This window comes from Micropterus salmoides, unplaced genomic scaffold, assembly GCF_014851395.1.
Source record: "Micropterus salmoides isolate LMB-PRFRI ecotype aquatic unplaced genomic scaffold, ASM1485139v1 Ms_hic_scaffold_11, whole genome shotgun sequence".
Taxonomy (NCBI): Eukaryota; Metazoa; Chordata; class Actinopteri; order Centrarchiformes; family Centrarchidae; genus Micropterus; species Micropterus salmoides.
The window spans coordinates 3320739-3329168 of NW_024040152.1; positions in this window are offsets into that span (position 1 = coordinate 3320739).

Below are 8430 nucleotides of genomic sequence, written 5' to 3' on the forward strand. Positions count from 1 at the left end.
GAACACTGGAAGAGATGGGAAAGGGCAGATGAGGGCAGTGATGTCATTTCTAAGGTTAACTCTTTCACCACTGGCCCTTTTTATAGTTCAGGAAAAAAATTATTTTGGTCATGAAGGTCATGAGCTGTAAACCAAGCCACACTCAGAACGTCAGTGTGAACTTTTCCAAAGACTACCAAAACATTTTTAACACCAAATGCCTAAGCAGAATGGGCACAACCTCCAGTATCTGCAGAGTAAAGGGAATGAATTCCCACACAGACAGTAGTAATAATAATAAGATCATAAGAACTTATGATTACTTCCTGGGCTTGCAAATTGCTTTTTTATGTGTTTTTTTTTGCATGAGTTCCATCAGTAAGTTGCTCAGAGAGAGAGAGAGAGAGAAACATTTGTGTATTAGCATAAAGGTTATAAAGGATGTCCTACAACCACACTGATTTAAGCCCCCAAATCTGTTATAATAATCTGGTAAATAATAATGTTTACCAAGATCTGCTCTAGTGTTAATCTAACCAAACTGAAAATGAAATATTCATACTGTCACATTTTAAGAGTTTATCAAGCAAGCTCTTTGACATAGTGAAGATCATCATCAGCACCCATATTAAGGAACTGATTATTTCAGGTAAGAGAGAACAAAGAAATAATACAGAGTTCAGGATTTGCATCCTTCCTTACTTCCTCTTTCAAAGCAGCCTAACTCATGAATTTACCTTAAAATCATTATTTGTAACTTGATTCCAGTTCCATGTAACTTTATACAGGGAACAGAGCAAAGATCAGGGGAGAGCCCCCCCCCCCCCAAAAAAAACAAACTCATGTTCTAGTGATACAGCCAAACTGGAAATCCAACCTATACGTGTCCACTAAGGAGAAATATTGGCTTATAAGTAGACTAGGGCTAAATGATTTTTGAAAATAATCGAATTGTGATTTTTTAACAAATTCAAAACAGACAAGCAATAAATGATTGTATGGTATGACGAACACAGAAATATTTAACATAACTTTCCTGTTGGCCAGGCCTATTTGTGAAATTAGGTGATGCATGAATAATTATTATGAGCAATTGTGGAAAAGTATGATTTTGGAGAAAGATAATTTGCGAGTCAAGTCATGACATTAAACGATATCACATAATGTCATCAGGAAGGCCTACCTACAGACACCAAGAAAAATAAAGTTCACCACACTGTGTTTGTTATACAGGCCTAAGCTCAATACAAAACCCACAGTTCAACCACCAATTATGGAGTCCTTATGTTACTTCAAATCTCCACAAGAGTCCATCTCTCAATAAAAAACTCCTCTTCTATATCCAAGAAAGCAAACAAAATACTCATACAAATACTTGTTCAATACAAAAGTTGGCCAACGAAAATAAAACCAAGTGACGCGTCTTGCGTGTAACAGACAAGCTTAGTGATTCTCCTGCAACAGTGGAGTTCTCTAACCATCCTCCCCGGTCAATGTTGCTGGTGAGCGGCGCACTGGCTGTAACCAGGGTGGACAGACTGGGCCCCTTTCAGACTGGTGAGTTTGGTTTGAAACACCGTTACAAATATTCCTGATTGCTCTGTGTTTGTGACTGTGCTATGGGTGCACCCTCAAAACTCCAGAGAAATGGCCATGGCTAGTAGCTACACTAATCATAGAACATACAAATGTACAAGGCTACACACAAAAAATAAAGCTATAGGCTAAAATACAGTTGCAGAGATTCAGTAGCGCACAAAAGCCGTTGCCATGGTTACAGCGGTGTTTCCTTGTGGAGCTCTTGTTTGCCTGTTTGTTCACAGGATAAGCGCAGTGAGAACCCGCGGATCATATGCAGGAGGAGAAGGGTCGTTCCCTGTCTGGTAAGGCTTTATACACACACAAACGCTAAAACATGTGGCCAACAGAGAGCGAGATAACGTGGCCACGGTGGGCGCTTGTCCTGCTTGCTAGATTATAAAAAAGAGCTTGTTATATTATCACTGCTGCTAGTCAAGTTGAGAATTAACAGCAGGCCAAAACGGCCCGCATGTCAGGTCCGATGGCCAATCCGCTAGTGAGTCAAGGTACAGCATAGCGTGCCAGGTTAATACTTCCTCTGCAGACTGCTTTACTTTCGTGTGTCAGAGTGTAATCTCAGCCTATGCGATTAGAAAATCGAAAAAAGAGTTTTATCATATTGCGATATTATCGCAAATGCAATTAATTGTTCAGCCCTAAAGTAGACTAGATGAAAAATCACAAGGTCTCCAGAATCATCACCTAGAGACAATGGCTGTGTCCGAGAAGTATTTTTTGCTGAGGAAGGTTCCTAACTGAAAGTGACCCAGAAGTGTTTAAGTGGCAGCCATGATCTGGTCGAATTCTCTGAAAGCTAAGGAAAGGTGCTTGCTGTGCAATGCTTCCTTTCATATCTCCTTTAGCATAGGGTACACCGGACCATCCTATATGAAAGGAAAGGAGAGAATGCTGTCCCACAATTCTTTGCGGCAGCAACATTTAAAGTGGCGCACGTTCTCAAACTCAAACGATATAATCCATCAACCACATTTAGCACGATCCCTGCTATACAGAAGCACATTATGATACTTTAATAAGACTCACAATTACCTTCTTTCTTTTGGTTTGTTTTCTTTTGGCTTTTTTGTAATCTGATACTGTTTCTACACCGTTTTATGTTTCAGATTGTTGAAATAAGCCATTAAGTGTTTTCTACAATAAAAAAAATAAATCACCAACCAAGTTACCATTGGTGGATATTAAGCCTTTTCTCTCTTATGCCATAACTTGCTAATATGCATATATCTTAAACTGTCAACATTAACTGAGAACCATGCAAGCCGTTACTAGTCTTGTAACGTGATCAAAGTGAGGATAATGTTGCAGCGTGTAGCCTCACCTTATGTAGCTTACTGCAGCCTTCTGGAAATTAATATTACTTTAGTCACAAATGCTGACACCCTCGCCTTAATAAAGGCAAAGATCAAGCTGGATAACCTCTAGGCGTTTCCCACACACTGATTTATTTGTGGTGGCCCGCCACATTATTGACGCTGATTTTTGATTGATTTTGTTGCTATTTAAAATGGGTAAAATTGTATTTAATGACAGAGCTCCGCGCAGTGCATACAGGTGAAATGTTACTAATATATTATACAGACTCATTACATGCAAAGTGAGATATTTCAAGCCTTTATTTGATATAATTTTGATGATTATTGCGTACAGCTTATGAAAACTCTCAGAAAATTAGAATATTGTGAACTCTAATCAGCTAATTAATCCAAAACACCTGCAAAGGGTTCCTGAGCCTTTAATTGGTCTCTCAGTCTGATTCAGTGGAATTCACAATCATGGGGAAGACTGCTGACATGACAGTTGTGCAGAAAACCATTATTGACACCCTCCACAAGGAGGGAAAGAAGTGGGATGTTCTCAAAGTGCTGTATCAAGGCACATTAATAGAAAGTTAAGTGGAAGGGAAAAGTGTGGAAGAAAAAGGTGCACAAGCAGCAGGGATGACCGTAGCCTGGAGAGGATGGTGATGAAAAGGCCATTCAAACGTGTGGGGGAGCTTCACAAGAAGTGGACTGAGGCTGGAGTTACTGCATCAAGAGCCACCACACGCAGACGGGTCCTGGACATGGGCTTCAAATGTCGTGTCCTCTTGTCAAGCCGCTCCTGAACAACAAACAGAATGAAATCGCTACAGTTGTTGAGGAGATGCCGGGTCCAAGCAGGGCGTCGGTTGCTCCTAAAGTAGTAGAGAAGGTTTCTGAGATTGTGGAAAATTCAGAAATTGTTGGAAAAGTCGGTGTAGCTGCAGCTGGGGAGAAAGAGGGTATATGTTCCCAGAGGATAGAACAAGCAGTTGTTGATTCAGATGATGGCTGTAACAGTGAAGACGAGGCTATGGTAAATCCAGAAGATGGTGATTCTGTGTTGGGAGATGAAGAATGTCTTTTTAAAATCCCCCAAAAAAGGAAGTTGTTGGAATGCCCTGCTGAAAAAAAAGCAAAAAGAATAGATGGCATTCATATGAGCCAGACTGACACTGAGAGCGAAAGTGACATTTCAGAATGTAGTGTCACTGCTAGTCTGCCCCAAAGTGGTTTTTCTAGCCGAACTTACACTGTTGTGGATATTAAGTCATTTTTGAAAATAACAAAAAATGTGAAAAAAGTCAAACTAGAGGAGTACTTTCCAGACATAATACAGTTTATCGAGAAGGTAAAGATTTTTAGAAGTGAAAGTTGTTTCACTAATCAAGAGGTTTACCGTCTTAAGAAAATTATTACGAAATTAAGTAGTCAGTCAGGCGGGCCCAGTGAAAACAGCCAGAATGGGTAAATTGAGGCATCTTTTATGGCTTTGTTTCTTTTGCTCTCTTTCTTTATCCTTTATGGGGAAATACATTTTGCTTCCTTGAATGTTAATGGAGCAAGAGATTTTAAGAAGAGAGCTCAAGTTTTTGAATTAATGAAATATAAGAAAATTGATGTGTTGTTTTTACAAGAGACACATACTGATGTAAGATGTCTATGAAGATTCTCAGTCATCCAGGTCATAGTTATCCAACGAAGGTTAAAATGAAGGGCAACTGGACTTGGTAGGTCCAAGTCCAGTTGCCCTTCATTTTAACCTTCGTTGGATACTGATGTATCAAATGCTGTAGACTGGGTAAAAGAATTTGATGGATTAGTGATTTTAAGCCATCATACCTCATTGAGTGGTGGAGTTGCAGTGTTATTTTCAAAAGATTTTACTCCATACTCTTATAGTATAGAGGAAAAAATGAAAGGAAGGTTGCTGAAGATTAAAGCTGTATTTGAAAATAGTTATTTTGTTTTTGTCTGGGTATACGCTCCAACTATGGCATTGGAAAGAATATTTTTGAACATTTTGGATGATGTTTTAAATGAGTGTTATAATGATGATTTTTTAATGTTAGGAGGGGATTTTGTACTGAAAATGTCATAGATCGAAATCATGTTGAACCACACATGCAATCCAGAAAGAGGCTAATTCAAATGAAAAAGTCTCATAGCATAATTGATATATGGAGGAATTTCCATGGTATACAGAGACAGTATACTTGGGCTCATGCTCATGAAAATCAGTTATCGCTGGCAAGGCTTGATAGATTCTATGGATTTAAGCATCAATTAAGCATGTTTAGAGAATGTTCAATAAGTCCGGTTTGTTTTTCCGATCACAGCTTGATAAAATGTGTTGTAGCAAAAAGTTTTGTCAAATCAAAAAGTGCTTATTGGCATTTTAACAATAATTTATTATCTGACTTTTTTTTAGAGAAGTTTTTAAAGAGTTCTGGACAAATGCTAAAGCTATGAAATCATCTTTCTTAACATTGCAGCAGTGGTGGGATTTTGTTAAAATACAAATCAAACAATTGTGTCAACAATATACTCACAACGCCACAAGAGACAAAAATACCTCAATGAGTATGTTAGAAGAAGAGTTGATGAAGCTACAAGAGCTTGCAGAGTCCACAAAAGATGCCACCCATATAGAGCACATAAAAAGGAAAAAAAAAATATTATCTGACATGCTAGGTTGTGCAACACAAGGTGCTATCATTAGATCCCGTTTTCAAAGTGCAGAATTAATGGATGCTCCTTCTAAATTCTTTTTCAGTCTAGAAAAAAAGAATGGACAGAAAAAGTTCATTCATGCCTTGCAGTCTGAAGAAGGGGATTTGTTGACAAATCCCTCAGATATTAGGAAGAGAGCTGTACTTTTTTATAAAGAGTTGTACAAAAGTGAAATTTCTGAAGAGCAAGATGATAATTTGAATTTTTTTGAAAATTTACCTCAGATAACTAAAAATGCAAATGAGGAAATTAGTAAAACTTTGAGTTTAGTTGAGCTCGAAAATGCCCTTTAAAAGAATGGAAAATGGAAAAGCACCAGGTATTGATGGCATTACAACTGAATTTTATAAATCTTTTTGGGTAGAAATAGGTCCAGAATTATTAACAGTTTTTAATGAGTCGGGCAGATGGACAACTGCCTAGAAGCTGCCGTAGAGCAATCATTACTTTATTGCCTAAAAAAGGAGATTTAAACGACATCAAAAATTGGAGACCAGTAAGTTTATTGTGTAATGACTATAAAATATTGTCTAAAGCTTTGGCAATCAGATTGGGGGAAGTCGTTGAATCGATTATTCATCCAGATCAGTCATATTGCGTACCAGGAAGGAGAATCTTTGATAATGTTTCCTTTATCAGAGATATTTTTTACTGTGGAAAATTTTTTAACTTAGATTTTGGTATGATATCAATCGATCAAGAGAAGGCTTTCGACAGAGTCGAGCATATTTATTTATGGAGTGTTTTAAAAGCCTTTGGTTTTAGTTCGGAGTTTATTGAAGTGATTAAGATGATGTATTGTGGCGTTGAGAGTATATTAAAGATTAATGGTGACTTATGCTCTCCATTTAGTGTCTACAGGGGTGTCAGACAAGGCTGTGCGCTGTCAGGCATGTTGTACACCTTAGCCATAGAACCCCTGTTAAAAAAACTAAGATCTAATGTGTGTGGACTGTGTATGCCAAATTGTGCTACTGTTTTTAAGTTATCAGCATACGCTGATGATGTCATTGTCATAATCAGTGAACCCAACGATGTCAATGTGATGTTGAAGATTTTAGATGATTTTAAAACTCTTTCTTCAGCAAAGGTTAACTGGGAAAAAAGTGAAGCCATACTAGTTGGAAAATGGCTAAAAGGTGAACCAAGGGTTCCTGATGGACTAAACTGGACAGATGGTTTTAAATATCTAGGAGTCTTTGTAGGAGATGAAAATGTTGCAAAAAAGAATTTTGAAGGCACTGTTGAAAAGATCAAAGGGCGACTGGATAAGTGGAGGTTTTTACTCCCTAAAATTTCCTATAAAGGCAGAATTTTGATCATAAACAATCTGGTTGCCTCTGCACTTTCACACCGCCTAGCTTGTATAGATCCCCCAATAGATGTACTGACGAAAATCCAGTCAATGTTAATCGATTTCTTCTGGGACAGAATGCACTGGGTATCAAAAAGTGTGTTGTATTTATCAAAAGACGAAGGAGGACTTGGGTTGATACACTTGCAGAGCAGAACGGCTGCATTTCGTCTGCAATACGTACAGAGACTTTTGAAGTGCTCCTCAGAGTCCAGTTGGATGGCGGCTGCCTGTGCGATCCTTCGGAATATCGAAGGGCTAGGACTGGACAAAACTTTATTCTGGTTGGACTCTCAAAGATTGAAAATATCTAATTGTCCAGTTTTTTATCGTAACTTATTAAAAGTTTGGTCTCTGTTTAAGAAAAGTAGGGAAAGCAATGTTGCTTCTCTGTTTTGGCTACTTCGAGAACCATTGGTCGGTGACTCACGTTTGGATTTATCACGTGAGTTTTCTTTTGCCATACCAGAAAGGACTTTGTGTAACGCCAAGTTGACAGAAATTGGTCATCTACATCAAATAGCAGGACCTGCTTTTAGGAATGTGACCGCGATTGCTGAGCATTTAGGACTCAAATCATGCCGTATAGTAGAAAAAGCACTTGAAAAGTGGAGATCGGCCCTCACTGAGGAAGAGACAGAACTGCTGGATCATTACTCACAGGGGTTAATAAACCCTGATTGTAAAGACCCTTTTCCGAAGTTGGGTATTTCTCCCATTTTGGGAGAACACAACAGCATGTTTTTACATTGTAAAGAAATAATGATTGTGGGTTCAAATGTTGTACTTGGGAAAGAATTGTACAAGGTTTGTGTAAAAGTTTTTAATAAGAAATGTTTAGATAACAAGTGTGATACACCATGGCGAAATATACTTAATCTTGCTGTCGATGAAAAGCCAGAATGGAGAGCCTTGTATAAGTCACCATTAATCAAAAAAACTGGGGATTTACAGTGGAGAGTGTTACATGGTGCTATTGCAGTAAATGCATTCGTCTCCTTGATCAATTCTGAAGTGACTGAAGGCTGCCCTTTTTGTTTGGAAAAAGAGACTATTTTTCATGCTTTTATGCACTGTGGGAGGTTAAAACCTTTATTAGATATTTTGAGAAATTTTTTTGATTCTTTTAATGAGGTTTTTTTCAATGAAAGTGTTTATTTGTGGATTTAAATATGTGAAGAAATTTCGTCAGAAGTGTCAATTGTTGAATTTCTTGATAGGTCAGGCAAAAATGGTGATTTATACCACAAGGAAAGAAAAAATTGAGCAAAATGTTTGTAACAGTTTGGTAGCAATTTTTATAAAATTTGTCAAATCTAGGATTTTGATTGATTATCATTATTAGAGATTAATGCATGATTTTTTATCCTTTGAGGTAAGATGGTGTCTAAAGAAGGTCCTTTGTGAAATTGTTGAAGAAGAGTTGCTGTTTTCTATCTTAAGATTTTTTATTGGTTTTTAAAT